The sequence below is a fragment of the Cheilinus undulatus genome, linkage group 18 (assembly GCF_018320785.1).
Source record: "Cheilinus undulatus linkage group 18, ASM1832078v1, whole genome shotgun sequence".
NCBI lineage: Eukaryota > Metazoa > Chordata > Actinopteri > Labriformes > Labridae > Cheilinus > Cheilinus undulatus.
In genome coordinates, this window is record NC_054882.1 from 37,997,580 (window position 1) to 38,011,634 (window position 14,055).

Sequence of the window (14,055 nt, forward strand, 5' to 3'; positions counted from 1 at the left end):
ATCATGAAAAAACACGAAAACAGAATTTATCGAAAAGGAAAAGTGAAGTATCACATTGACATAAATACTCAGATCCTTTGCAAAAACACTTGAAATGTAGCTCAGACTCCTCCCATTTTACTGGATTGTAGCTGAGATGTTTCTACATATTGATTGGAGTCCACCTGGTAAATTAAAATGATTGGACATGATTTGGAAAGGCACACACCTCTCTACAGAAGGCCTCACAGAGAATAAACCAAGCCATGAGGCCAAAGGAACTGGCAGCAGAGTTCAGAGACTGGATTGTTGTCAGGCACGGATCTGGGGAAGGCTACACAAAAAAATGTCTGCTGCACTGACGGTTCCCAAGAGCTCAGTGGCCTTCATGGTTCTCAAATAGAAGAAGTTTGGCACACTCAGGACACTTCCCAGAGCTTATAATAATAAGTGAGGGACATCTAGAATTAAAAATACGGGACTTTTTTTTTTTTTAATCGAACTTACACCCCTTGCAGATACTAACAACTGGCCATATGCCTAATATTGGCATCAATTATCGGCCAGGCCAATAACCGGTTCATCCATAGTTTTACACTGATTTAATTAGTGTCCTTGTGCTGTGTTATGGTCCAAAGAGACACAAATGTACAGTTTGAGTTAAAATCTCTGTTCTTCTGAGGTTTTCAGATGTTGTATGCAGCATTTTAAAGAGAGAGAGAACAAGAAGCCCCGGTGTTGCAGCTCCATGTAGCAGTCAATGGTAGCTGCTATTGTCCAAAAATCGTTTTACTTTCAGGTCTCTGTGGCGGTTATGTGACTGCTATGAATAAACACGGAGACTTGCACAATAACAACCCAGTCTAAGGTTAAGTAAACAAATAAAGGCAAGTCAAAGTGCAGCTCCTGCACTGCACATTATTGGGTGCTTACCAACATTCAAAAACTTAGATTAAGAAGTGTTACATCATTTATCTTGTTTTAAAGGTTAATTTCTTAATTTAAGTGTGTAACTTCACAGGAGAATCAAGTGATACTTAACATTTGGCTCTGGAGCCACATGTGGCTCTTTTGTGATTATCTGCGGCTCTTTTATGTCTCAATTTTAAATAATGTTCCCCCAGAAAATTTAAAAAAGGGAAAAAAAAGCCCTTTATGACCGTTTTTTTGCCACTTTTCATCCATTTAAGCCACCTTTTGCCATTGAATACCACTTTTTCATACTTTGATGCCCATTTTTTTCACTTTTTGCAACTTTTTACCCATTTTTTGCCACCTTTATCCCATTTTTGCCCCCTTTCACCATTTTTTTGCCACTTCTTGCCCATATAAGCTACGTTTTGCCGTTAAATACCACTTGTTTCCTCTTTTTTTTGCCCATTTCTGCCACTCTCGATGGCTTTTTGCCCCTTTTAGTCACTTTTCACTCATTTTTTTTGCCACTTTTTGACCATTTTTGCCACATGTAACTCATTTTTTGTCAGTTCTCCCCCATTTTTGCTACTCTCTGACCATTTTTCCATATTTCTCCCCCATTTTTGTTGCTTTTTGATCTTTTTTCCTCCTTTAACTTATTTCTATTGCTACTTCAAGCTCTTTTGGCCACTTTTCACCTCTTAGATTGTGGCACTTGCAAAGGTATTTTTCAACAATTTGGCTTTTTGGTTGAGCATGCGTGAGTAACACTGGTATAGTCTTAAATCAAGCATGATCATATCTGTTCTGTCTCAATTAGTCAGGAAGTCCTTAAACTAAGTACATAACTTTTAAAATAAGCTACACTGGTTCTCTCACCCACAGTCTTATCAAAACGGATCTTGTTTCAAAGTTCAGTAACAAACTCAAGTTGCTTATGAATCACACAAAAAGCATCAACCAGTCCAGGGTGTATACCCAACTCGCGCCCATTGCCAGCTGGGATAGTCCCCAGCGGGGACCGCCAATGGAATAAGCAGTATAGAAAATGCATGAATGGACAAAAAGCATCAGAAGAAAATATGATTGCTTGCTATTCCACGTTTTTCTGTGTTATTTGCTTAAATCACTCACCGGGTTGATCTTCGGTCTATTTTTTTACTTTACAGAGGCCTGAATTTCGAAATATACTTCTATTGAAAAATGTTGATGTAGAACTGAGATGGTTGAGAGAAAACAGAGCATTATTTTAATTTTCACTCTTCTTCAAACATATGTTTGTATGATGATTTCCATTTGCTCTGTGGTGCAAAAGTTCTGTTAAATGTCTTTAAGCCATAAAAAAGTCTTAAATGTTGTCAGACTGATTTTGAGAATGTGCAGCGACCCTGACACATTGTTGATTGTGCTGACAGTTTAATAAATGGTGACAGTTACCATACTTGCCATCCTGGTTGTGATTTCAGTAGAAAAATTAAGATGTATGGTCTAAAAATATGGACTGGTTTTAAGTTTTATGGTTTAGTTTTAACAGGGATTTAGACTGGGGCTGCACGCTGGTGCAGGGGTTAGTGCTGTTGCCTCACAGCAAGAAGGTCCCAGGTTCACTTCCTAGTCAGGGCCTTTCTGTGTGGAGTTTGCATGTTCTCCCTGTACATACATGGGTTCTTTCTGGGTACTCCAAGATCCTACCACCACCAAAAACATGCTCATTAGGTTGAAATTTTAGAAATATATTTGCTTATAATGAGTATATTTAACTTTTTTTTAGGCTGTAGGAAGTTCAGTTTTAAGCAATCTCAGCTTAAAACCAGCATACTCTGCTTATTTTAAGCCTTTTGAAGGGTTCTGCCAACTTACTCATTTAGATCTAACAATCTTATTTCCATATCTTATCTAGTCAAACTATCTTGCTGCACTGACAGATAGTTTCACTAGTTTTTAGTACCTTTCTTCTCAGATTTAGTTCAGTTGAACGAACTCTGAGTGAAATCCCTGGCTAAAGCTGTCTTTAGAATAAACCTGTGGTGGTAGCCATATTGGAATTACTTCAAACTGACTTCAGATCAACCAACATGGTTTTAAACTACGCTGTATAGATGTTTTAGATGTTCTGTAAAAATGGACAATATATCATGGGGTATAACTTCTGCTGCTTCTGTAGACAGCATTAAATGGACTATCAAGAAACTGGACTTTCTTGGACTTCATTTTTCAACCACAGAGGTTGCTGCCCTGTCGCTTTGCCTGTCCAGACCCCTTTGTCATTGCTGCAGCCTGCCTGATAATTCAGCCCTGCTCAAGGTGATAAAGCACAACACAAAAAGCAGAGTATGGCCTCAAGTCAGCTAAGCAAAAGAAAAAAATGATGATCTGCTTCAATATCCTCATTTACAAAAGCCTGTATGAATAAAAACATACTGGTATGCAACATATGAACTGAAATGCCAACATTATAAAGGGATGAAAACCTATCCAGCATCTCCTAAATAAGAAATGAGCTTCGCATAAGCCAACTTCACTTCATAATAGTCGATCTACCTGAGTGACAGAAGGGAGAAATGATACCTGAACTAGAACAGAGTTACATTTCAGCCCACTGATCAAACTCCTAACACTGTCAGCGTCTCAACAACCACAGAATATTAAGAAAGATATTCTCAGAGAATTTAGTAAGAGAGCTATGGGCCTGCTGCCTCATGTTATTAACACAGAGGAGCAGAATTTGAATCTCTTTCTTTACACCATCACCAGACCTTCCTAGATTGTTTCAGACTGTCTACAGTGCGTGTTTACTACATGATGGCTGCAGTGCATGTTTATTACATGATGGCTGCAGTGCGTGTTTGCTACATGATGACTGCAGTGCATGTTTACTACATGATGGCTGCAGTGTGTGTCTGCTACATGAAGGCTGCAGTGCATGTTTACTACATGATGGCTGCAGTGTGTGTCTGCTACATGAAGGCTGCAGTGCATGTTTACTACATGGTGGCTGCAGTGCGTGTTTACTACATGATGGCTGCAGTGCGTGTTTACTACATGAAGGCTGCAGTGCATGTTTACTACATGAAGGCTGCAGTGCATGTTTACTACATGATGGCTGCAGTGCGTGTTTACTACATGAAGGCTGCAGTGCATGTTTACTACATGATGGCTGCAGTGCATGTTTACTACATGATGGCTGCAGTGCATGTTTACTACATGATGGCTGCAGTGCATGTTTACTACATGATGGCTGCAGTGTGTGTCTGCTACATGATGGCTGCAGTGCATGTTTACTACATGATGGCTGCAGTGTGTGTCTGCTACATGATGGCTGCAGTGTGCATTTGCTGCGTGATGGCTGCAGTGCGTGTCTACAACGTGATGGCTGTATCTCTCTACTGTCACAGCCCTGTTAGTCTTTACAAGTTTCACCCAACTAAATCTTCCTACAAATGACGATTCATGGTATAACCAGGAAAATGTCTGAATAAAAGCATTTTTGACAAACAACGTAAGTTTCTCCACATAAATGCCAAACCGGGCGTTTACTTTGAAAAGCACAAATCAGAAGTGCAACCATGGCGTGTTTCTTGCCTGTGACATGTGGTAATACACAGACTGGAACAAGGTAAATATCACTCTCTATTTATCATTTCCAAGTCGAATTTGACTGAGATTAAAAATAGAGCAGCCATCTAATCTCAAGATCCTGATATGTGAGATGATGTAGACCTGTTGCTCATTCAATCTGAAAACCCTGACCTGTTTAGCAAATGGAAATCCAACTTGACAGTCTTTATGCCCCATAGCCTGGCTGAAACATCCATTAGATTACAATTCTGCTAATAAACTGCACTGTGAATGAGAGGAACGAGGTTACTGAGTTGAACACAGTAAAGTAAAATCACGCAGAAGAGGCCTACATAGACTCTCAGACCTCTCTGCTGAAGAACCACCGCTCCATATAAAGGTCAGGGCTGTTTTAGTGTCCCATCAAGGAGGACAATTGAACTATCCTGTCAAGAGTCCTTTTACAGGATCCAAATGTCTCCGGAGTCCTTCACAAGGCCTCAAGGGACTCAAGTCACCTTGGAGGATGGCAGTCTGACATAAACGAAGGACTCCGTTATTCCATCCTTCAATACAAGCCTTGACAGGATCCCTTAGGGGCTCCTTATAGACCTGGTGGTAGAGACAGTAAGCCTTTACTGTACCAGTCACTATGAGAAGGTCAGAGTCTCATAAATATTTATCATTACACAGTGAAATCAATCGTAAGGCCCCATAATCAATATTTATACAATCCCAATTCCAAAAAAGTTGGGGCTCTTTCATGAAAAATACTGTCATTTTTTATTTTGATGACAGCTGCTCAATCTCAAGAAAGTTGGGACAGGGCCATGTGGTTTACCATTGTGAACCATCAACTCTTTTAACAACAGCCTGCAAACATCTGGTAAGTGAGTGGTGCTTGAGTTATAGGAGAGAAATGTTGTCCCATTCTTGTCTGGTGTCTCACAGCTCAACAGTCCTGAGTCTTCTTCACTTCCTAGTTTTCATTTTATGATGCTCCAAATGTTTTTTATTGGTGAAAGGTCTGGACTGCAGACAGGCCAGTTCAGTATTGTGAAGCCATGCTGTTGTGAGGGATGCTCTGTGTGGTTTAGCACTGTCTTGCTGAAATATGCAAGGCCTTCCCTGGAAGAGATGTTGTCTGGATGGGAGCATATATCTCTCTTTTAAAGCTCTCCTAAAATACTTTCATATTTTGATTTATCTGACCACAGAACAGTTTTCCATTTTCAACGTGGTTTTGATACTCCATGATACATACTGTCAGGACATGCTGAACTTACTTCTAGCAGCCCGGGTGGAAGCCACTAGAAAACATCTAGGTTACAAGCATAATTTCAAAGAGCCATTCCCAGCATCATGGGAACCCCTTGAGACTGTAAATCCTGGTTGAAATCACTGTAGGATCCAGGCCAAGCCCACACACCCCCTTTAAAGCCACTGTGACAGGTTCAGCGTCCAGCTGGACTCTCACTGAGGCCCCTGGCAGTCCTGCGCCTCCACATTTAGCACTTCCGCCTCAGCTGATTGCTGTACGTAAAGCCACTAACTTTACAAACAGACTTTTTCTGCCTCTCTGCTTATGTCTGCTGAGATGGCCCTTTCATGGATGAATGAGGTTAGTGTACACAAAGGGCAACTGCACTCTGTCCAAATGGTGCCCAATGTCTGGGCCTGGACCCAAAGGAGGGCTGTGAGGAGATTAAAAAACGGTGCCTGAATTATCCAGAGGGACTACAAGTCAAAAGCAATTACACCGTGATCAACGACTGGAGCAGTTTAAGGAGATCTGCTCTGACTCTTGATCAGAAAATACAATATATGAGGAAGAACTGACTGCACATACATTTAAAGTTGCCAAGATTGTGCACATATACAGTTGCAAGAAAAAGTATGTGAACCCTTTGGGATTTCTTGGATTTCTGCATAAATTGGTCATAAAATGTGTTCTGATCTTCATCTAAGTCACAACAATGGACAAACACTGTCTGCTTAAACTAATACTGCACAAAAATTATATGTTTTCATGTTTTTATTGAACAAAACACATAAACATTCACAGTGCAGGGTGGAAAAAGTATGTGAACCCCTAGGCTAATGACTTCTCCAAGAGCTAATTGGAGCCAGGAGTCAGCCAACCTGGAGTCCAATCAATGTGATGAGATTGGATGTGTTGGTTAAAGCTGCCCTGCTCTATAAAAAACACACACCAGTTTTGAATTTGCTGTTCTCAAGAAGGATTGCCTGATGTGAACCCTGCCTGGCACAAAAGAGCTCTCAGAAGACCTACGATCAAGAATTGTTGACTTGCATGAAGCTGGAAAGGGTTACAAAAGTATCTCTAAAAGCCTTGATGTTCACGTGTCCACGGTAAGACAGACTGTCTACAAATGGAGAAAGTTCAGCACTGTTGCTACTCTCCCTAGGCGTGGTCGTCCTGTAAAGATGACTGCAAGAGCACAGCGCAGAATGCTCAGTGAGGTGAAGAAGAATCCTAGAGTGTCAGCTAAAGACTTACAGAAATCTCTGGCACATGCTAACATTTGTGTTGACAAATCTACAATAAGTAAAACATTAAACAAAAATGGAGTTCATGGGAGGACACCATGGAGGAAGCCACTGCCGTCCAAAAAAACACTGCTGCACTTTTGAAGTTTGCAAAAGAGCACCTGGATGTTCCACAGCATTACTGGCAAAATGTGGACAGATGAAACCAAAATTGAGTTGTTTGGAGGGAAGACACAACGCTATGTGTGGAGAAAAAAAGGCACAGCACACCAACATGAAAACCTCATCCCAACTGTGAAATATGGTGGAGGGGCCATCAAGGTTTGGGGCTGCTTTGCTGCCTCAGGGCCTGGACGATTGCTATCATTGACGGAAAAATGAATTCCCAAGTTTATCAAGACATTTTGCAGGAAAATGTAAGACCATCTGTCCACCAACTGAAGCTCAACAGAGGATGGGTGATGCAACAGGACGACCCAAAGCATAGAAGTGAATCAACAACAGAATGGCTTCAACAGAAGAAAATACGCCTTCTGGAGTGGCCCAGTCAGAGTCCTGATCTCAACCCGTTTGAGATGCTGTGGCATGACCTCAAGAGAGCGATGCACACCAGACACCCGAATAACATTGCTGAACTGAAACAGTTTTGTAAAGAGGAATGGTCCAAAATTCCTCCTGATCGTTGTGCAGGTCTGATCTGCAACTACAGGAAATGTTTGGTTGAGGTTATTGCCGCCAAAGGAGGGTCAACCAGTTATTAGCCTCAGATTTGTTTTGTTCAATAAAAACATGAAAACATATCATTTTTTGTGCAGTATTAGTTTAAGCAGACTGTGTTTGTCTATTGTTGTGACTTAGATGAAGATCAGAACACATTTTATGACCAATTAATGCAGAAATCCAAGAAATCTCAAAGGGTTCACATACTTTTTCTTGCAACTGTATAGACACTTTGAATATGAAAACAGTACCAGTTATGTTATCTTAATTGATGATAGTATCTTAATGTACTCAAGCTTTCAAAAACTAAAGATATTCAGTCATATTTTTAGGAAAAAGCTTCTAAAAATGCTTTAATTGGCAAAAACATCTGCAACATTCTGGTCTTGCAATGCATTTAGACCAGGACTGTCAAACTCAATCACAGCAACACAGCTAACACAGCTAACCTGAGAGCCAACTAGGGTCAACACAACCTTAAACTGTCAACCTCATTTTCACCAGTAATAGAATAAGAAACAAACCCAGCACTGATGATAAATCATTCTGAAATTCAAAAAGTAAAAATAAGTTTAAAGGCTCAAAATCCGAGTTTAAAAAGTCAAACTTATTAGGTCTAAAGGTCAGAACATGATATTAAAAATAGGAAAATAATGTTTTAAAAAGCAAATATATGAGTAGAAAGTTGAAATCATAAGTCTGCAGTGTCAAAATATGACTTAAAATTTTAATTTATGAGTCTGATAGGTCCAAATGTGGGATTAAAAAGCCAAAGTTATGGGTTGAAAATGTCAAAATATGAGCTAAAAATCAAAATAATGACTTTAAAAAGAAAGGAATATGACTTCAATTTGAAATTGTGAGACTAAAATGTCAAAATATGATATAAAGAGTAAAAATTATGAATTTTAAATGTCAAAATGTAAGAAAAATCTTGAAATCATTAGTTTCAAAGTCATAATATGGGATTAAAAGGCCAAAGGAAGGAGTTGAAAATGTCAAAATATGGGCTAAAATTCAAAAATAGTGTGTTGAAAAGGTGAAAATATAACTTAAATTTTAAAATTGAGAATCTAAGAGATAAAATATGACACACAAAGTCCAAAATATGAGTTGAAGTCAAAGTATGGAACAAAAAGTCAAAATCATAAGTTTGAGTTGTAATCTTGAGATGCAAAATTGAAAATATGAAATAAAAACAAATTAATTTCTTTCTCCACATTCTACACTTTTTTATCTATTTTTCCTTAATCCTTACTTTTTCAGATTTTTATGGCTTGACAAGGAAATTTTAAATTATCAAGGTTACATTTAGGCTACATTTTTATACTGGAGGAACTCTGCAGACCTCATACTGGTGGGCCAGTTTGAATACAAATATGATAGGATCTTGTGGGCCGGATAGAACTGTCTCACAGGACGGATTTGGCCCCCAGGCCTTGAGTTTGACACCCCTGATTTAGACTGTGTGTGCATGAGTGTAAAGAAGATTACCCAAATTTGGAGTATATTTATCATTTTCAGTCATGTGACTAAGACACGGAAGTCAAAAAAGTGCTGAACAGTGGCAGCTACCACTGACCACTGTGTGGCGCTGCAGCCCCAGGCCTGTTATCCTCCAGGGACTTCCTCTTACTGTGGCTCATGCTGTTGATGTAAACAGTGAGTACTAATGTGCCGATGTAAGTGGCAAGCTCTCATGCTTTATTGTTGATCTAAATGGTGAGGACTAATGTGTGGTGGTGCACCAAAGTGCTGTGGCAGTGCAGCACACGTCTGCTCTGCTTACAAGAACTGAGTCATTCAGAGAAAGATGGCCCTAAAGAATGTGTCCATAAGTGATGGATGGGAAGTCTAAGTAAAGGCTGAATTAAAAGAGCTGCCGGGCTGAGCCTTTGTTTTTGTGGCCAAGGAATCTGAACCTGGGAGCTAAAAGACGACTTCCTGGAAAAACTGAAGCTAGCCTGTTAATCAATGCCAGTCAGACACTCCAACGCGACAGTCAGACCTTGGTCAGACACTCAGAACCTTATTTCATATCTGATTTCTGAGCCATCTTTTGTTTTGTTTGTTTTTTACCAAAAACTGCCATGAAAGAGAGAGAGAGCAGTTTTAGAAATTACCTTTAGTTATAGTTCTGTGAATTTTAGACTGTGCAGTAGTTTGCATGCAGCTCTTGGTAACTGAAAGTAAAAATTCATCAAATATTGGGTTCCTTTGACTTCCTTTGACCACCAAAGTTTCATATTGAGTTTAAAATCTGGTGGTAATGGGATCGTTTCATTAGTTTTCTCAACATCTTAACTTATCTATCCTGTTATCTTGGCATAATAAAACTGGTTTGCTCATGATAACAGGATAATTTTCCAGCCCACTGGAAAACAAAACAGACTGCAGTCACTGTGACAGGATAAACCATGATATGCCATGCAGCCATAGCCCAAACTTATAAGGAGATTTAAGACTGTTTCTTCTGCTGGGGAGCCGATCGAATATTACTCATTACATGACAACACAAAAAATGCAATGATGGATTTCTGCAAAGGGTTTTTGCAGTAATTGCACAGAACTACACATTAGAAGTAGGGCTGGGAAATCAATCGCAAATAGGATTAAATCTCAATATGGCCTATTGCAATTTTCAAATCACAGAAGTTGCGATATTTCTTTACTTGAAATGAGTCAAATTACCAGTTTGATATATTAATGTTTTTTTGTAGCGGTAGAGATTTTATGCACACTATGCAAACATTAAAGTGTCATTTTTTATAATGGTTCACAAAAAAACTCCTTTTTGTGTTTTATGTATGTTTTTCTTAATAAAAATGAGGTACATAAAAATGCTGATGCCTTCAAACAAAGCAAATGACATAACACTGGCAATACGAGCAAGAACGGTTAGCTCATTCAATCTAAAATGGATGAAACCTAGCGTTATTTCACGAAAATCATACCCCAGCTGGGATCAGCTGGTAGCCAGCCTCACCTCCCCCACCCCAGCCGCCTCCTTTATAGCTTAAAGTTTGACACTACTATGGATTAATTGCTTCAGAAATAATCCCATTGCCTTCAATACACATGGTCTTAATTATGGAATTATTTATTGCTTGAATTTGTCAAAAAATACAGGTGATCAACCAAAGAATAATTACACATAAAATTGCAGTAATCGGGCAAAAAAATCGCAATCAGATTATTTTTGCAATTTGTTCAGCCCTTATTAGAAGTGTAGCAAAGTGTGCAAAAGCATAAAGAATGCCAACATGCTCTAACATGGGCATGTTACGCACAAGGGGCAGGCCAAAGGTCAATATTAGATGCTTGTGATCAACAAATGCGAGTTAAAGCTGTATCATGCAAAGATGAAGCCGTATGAACAGGGTCCAGAAACGGCACCATCTTCTCCCAGCCGTTAAAATGCACTGAGAAAAAAATGGAAAACTGTTCTGTGGTCACACCAATCACGATATGAAATTCTTTTTGGAATCTACTAGGGCTGAACGATTCAGGAATAATCTAATTTTGATTTTTTTTCCCCAGTATTGCAATTTGATGTGCAATTATTTCTTAAGCTCCTTTATATTATGTTTTTTTTTTCAACAAACACAAGCAATAAATCATTTTGTTTTGTAACCAACACAATATTAGATCAATCTAAAGCCGAACAATTCAAAAATATCTAATTGTGATGATTTTGACTCGAATTGCAAATTGAATAGGAATTGATGTATTGAAGGGAGTTATCATTTTTATGTCATTCTCATATTTAATAAGAAAAATGTACAAAAAAGTAGGATTTTTTTTAGACTATTCTAAAAAAAAAATGCCTATGGATGATTGCATGATCTGTAACACAAATTTCTGGTTAAAGGAATATTGCAATTTCTGCGATTTGAAAATTGCAGCAGGCCATATTGCGATTTAATCTAATTTTCGATTAGGGAACCTACACAGATCTCCAAGTTTACGCGCTGCCTGCACGACTTGCTGGTGTGAGACAGCGCTCAGTTTGTGTCTGCAGACTGCAGGGAATTTCAAAATCTTATCTGATTGCCCCAACGGTTTCACAGAAAACCGTCAGTTGTCATGATTCAAGTCCTGTTTTGATGCTCTTCCTTTCTCTCTCCCTCTCTTCTGCCTGCACACATTATACATTTAATAATAAATTATTTAAATTCAGCGCACTGATGTCTTGATTACAGTGAGTTTTTAAAAAAGTTTTAGCATCCAAATGTTTTTATAAGACTTACATTGATAATAAATTGACACCAATTAAATAGAAACATGCCTTTGCCACAGACAATGACTGAGATTAAATAGGTCAAAGTTCATCATCATATAGTCAGGATTCAACAAGTCATAGAAGCAGCTTTATCCCTTAAAATGTGTTCTCCATGTCAGTGGATGGTCTTAAAGGTCAGATTTTTATGGTGGATGAACTCAAAAACAAAAATGTGCAAAAATTAAAAGTGAACACCCTTCGAAAAATGGACATCAACAGACCACTGTGTGAATGATGAAACTCTGTTCTTGCTATAGTGTAAAATATTACATTCATGTGTAAAGTAGAGGATATTAAAATGATTTAAGCATTCCTCTAATGGCAAATTGGAAAAGAAATATGAACTACAATGAAAGAAATAAAGTGTTGGCACCTAAAACTTCCTGGGAGAGTATCCATATAACCTCAGATCCTTTCCTTGTAACTTTAAGAAATGTAAACTGTCATCAGAACTTCACTGCACTTTGTCAAATATATTCTCTTTAGAGAACTTGTTAATACCAATTTTTGATATAGAAGTTGTTCATTTAAGGGACAAATCTTTTTCCTCATTTGTCTAGTACAACTTCTCTTAAAAACGCAAAAGTGACCAATTAAAAAAAGGAATAGTTCTCATTAGAGTACTCGATTTACTTCAGCCCTATTTCCCGATTAATTTCCCAGCCCTAGAATCCACTCTGTCCTGCAAACTAAAGAGAGGGACCGTCCAGCTTGTTATCAGAGTGGTTCAAATGCCTGCATCTCTGATGGTACGGGGTCACATTAGTGACTATGGCGTGGGCAGCTTACACATCTGGAAAGCTCTATCAATGCTGAAAAGTAAATAGAGATTGTAGAGCAACATTATGCTCCTATCAAGACATCTCTTTCAGGGATGGCCTTGCATATTTCAGAGACCCTGCTACACCACATACACAACAGCATGGCTTCACAACTGAAGAGTCTGGGCACTGAACTGGCCTGCTAGAATCCATACACCAGACAAGAATGGGAAAACATTCCTCTCCCAGCAGCTATCTCCTTACTTACCTCCACTGACGTTGTTATTTCAAACAGCAGGTGTGTGGCCTCACAGTCTGGATGAATCCAGTGTCTGTAAAAATCTGTTTGAACTGTCTTTAAGTAAGTTTCTAAAATCAGTCCAGAACTGAACACTGCATGGACTTACAGTGTCAACTGTCAACACTACAGCCTGCAGGCAGCATGGTCTGACAGAGAGGATGTGAGCTTGTTTTGTAAAATAGTGAGCGGTCTGGTCACCTATTCATAGAATCAGTGACTCATACAGCTCATTCAGCCGGTGATTGAAGCAGGAGGAAAATTTAAAAAAAAAAAAAAAAACAATGTTTTAAGACATTTTCTTAATGTGTTCATTTTAGATTCACCAGCAGGTAAACTGAGCTCTCTGCTGTAGCTCACAGCTCATACCCAGCCTCTGTTTCTGTGTATGAATATAACATGAAGCTATAAAACAATATGAGTCCATGAACCAAATAAATACAAGTGTCATTTTAAATTCACTGACTCAGCAGATGTTTCCCCCTGCAGCTTCTAAAACTCAGTGATGGAAAATGTTTCACCTCACAGCAGCTGACACGACTTTAAGGTCAATAATCAGTGAGTGTTTATGGAGAGCTTGTACACAAGATTTCATCTATGAAAATAATAAACACTGTTCCCTTTGATAAACCCCCACATTCAACAGGAAGGGTCCTAACATGGTTTCACTGCTGCTTTAAACCAGCTATCCATGCATGTTTTACTCATAAAGCGCCAATAAAACTGCACCTGATTGGTCGAAATAAACACGAGCTCTCAAGTTCAACCTGCAGCTTTTCAAACATTTACAGAAGTAAAGAGAGGATTGTGTCTTACCGAGTCTGTCCGCTCTGAAGCTCTGCAGCAAACTGACTCTGTTTCTTCTCTCTCTGTTTCTCGCGCGCTCTCTGTCTCTGTTTTCACACAAACACGCGCGTGGTTTCTCCTCTTCCTCAAACTCCACAGTCTCCACGTGTGTGTGTGTGTGTGTGTGTGTGAATGGAAAGCCTGACATCCGAGAATATCCACAGCCCACACAAAGAAAGACTGAC

At 39.1% G+C, this 14,055-nt stretch overlaps 1 protein-coding gene across 1 annotated transcript in view; it reads right to left on the bottom strand.

Annotated features, from left to right (window-relative positions):
- Positions 1 to 14,055, bottom strand: part of LOC121525923 (ovarian cancer G-protein coupled receptor 1) — a 34,883-nt gene extending 20,828 nt beyond the window's left edge. Inside the window, exon 1 of the mRNA XM_041812142.1 lies at positions 13,841 to 14,055. The gene's annotated coding sequence lies outside the window, so the exon portion shown is untranslated. The remainder of the gene's footprint in view (positions 1 to 13,840) is intronic.